This window comes from Hevea brasiliensis, chromosome 15 (genome assembly GCF_030052815.1).
Source record: "Hevea brasiliensis isolate MT/VB/25A 57/8 chromosome 15, ASM3005281v1, whole genome shotgun sequence".
In the NCBI taxonomy this organism is placed as follows: domain Eukaryota; kingdom Viridiplantae; phylum Streptophyta; class Magnoliopsida; order Malpighiales; family Euphorbiaceae; genus Hevea; species Hevea brasiliensis.
Window position 1 is genome coordinate 75,569,346 of NC_079507.1, and position 799 is coordinate 75,570,144.

The 799-nt window shown below is 39.8% G+C and overlaps 1 pseudogene; it reads right to left on the reverse strand.

The window, feature by feature from the left end:
• Positions 1 to 579, reverse strand: LOC131173920 (major allergen Pru ar 1-like; annotated as a pseudogene).
• Between the last annotated feature and the right edge of the window lie 220 nt (positions 580 to 799).

A 799-nucleotide genomic window follows, 5' to 3' on the forward strand; every position in this document is an offset into this window, starting at 1 on the left:
CTAGTTATAGGTATCGGGATTTTCCAAGAGGTAGGCTTCAACAGCCTTGAAAATTTCCAAGGACTTTTCTTTGCCAGCCTTAATCTGCTCTTGCTCGAGCTCCAAGTCTCCAACAGTAAAGTAGGTGCTGTTGTTCTTGAAATCGATCCTCCATCTGCAGATGCCTCAAACTTGATCTCGTTAGAGATTTTCTCAAGCACATTCATCAAGGCATCGCCTTCAATCACACTATATTTGTATATAAGATTTTCTTTGTCAATTTCTTCAATCCTGTGCTTCACATACTTGAACTGGCTATCTGCAAAGGATGGATTCTTCAGATGCATATATTGACTATTGTTACACAAATTGGAGGGTCAAATATATATCTTCTAATTCTTTTTGTAATATACTTGCCTTCCCCGAAAGTGACTTTCTGACGGTTCCAGGCCTTCCATCTCCTTCCAGGATTTCAACGTTGCTGATGGCCTGGGGAATAACCTTTTGGATGAGATTTTCAGTGTCAAGGACAAAAGCCTTGAACAGCTTGGCTGGAGGGACATGTGAGGCAACCTTCAGTTCATAAGTGACCACTCCCATGATCCTAGAAAATAGCAAGAAAAGGAAGCACAGAAAGGAGCAGGCCGGTGGGGGAGGAGGAGGATTGATTGATTAATAGTCGGTTCTGATGTGAGAAAATGTGTGTAATTAGATGTATTTATAGATTGATGTTTGTTGGGGATATTGAGTCTGTTGTTTTCTATTTTTATTTGGTTTCATTTGTGATTTAAACATGAAACGTCACATATTTGAAAATGAC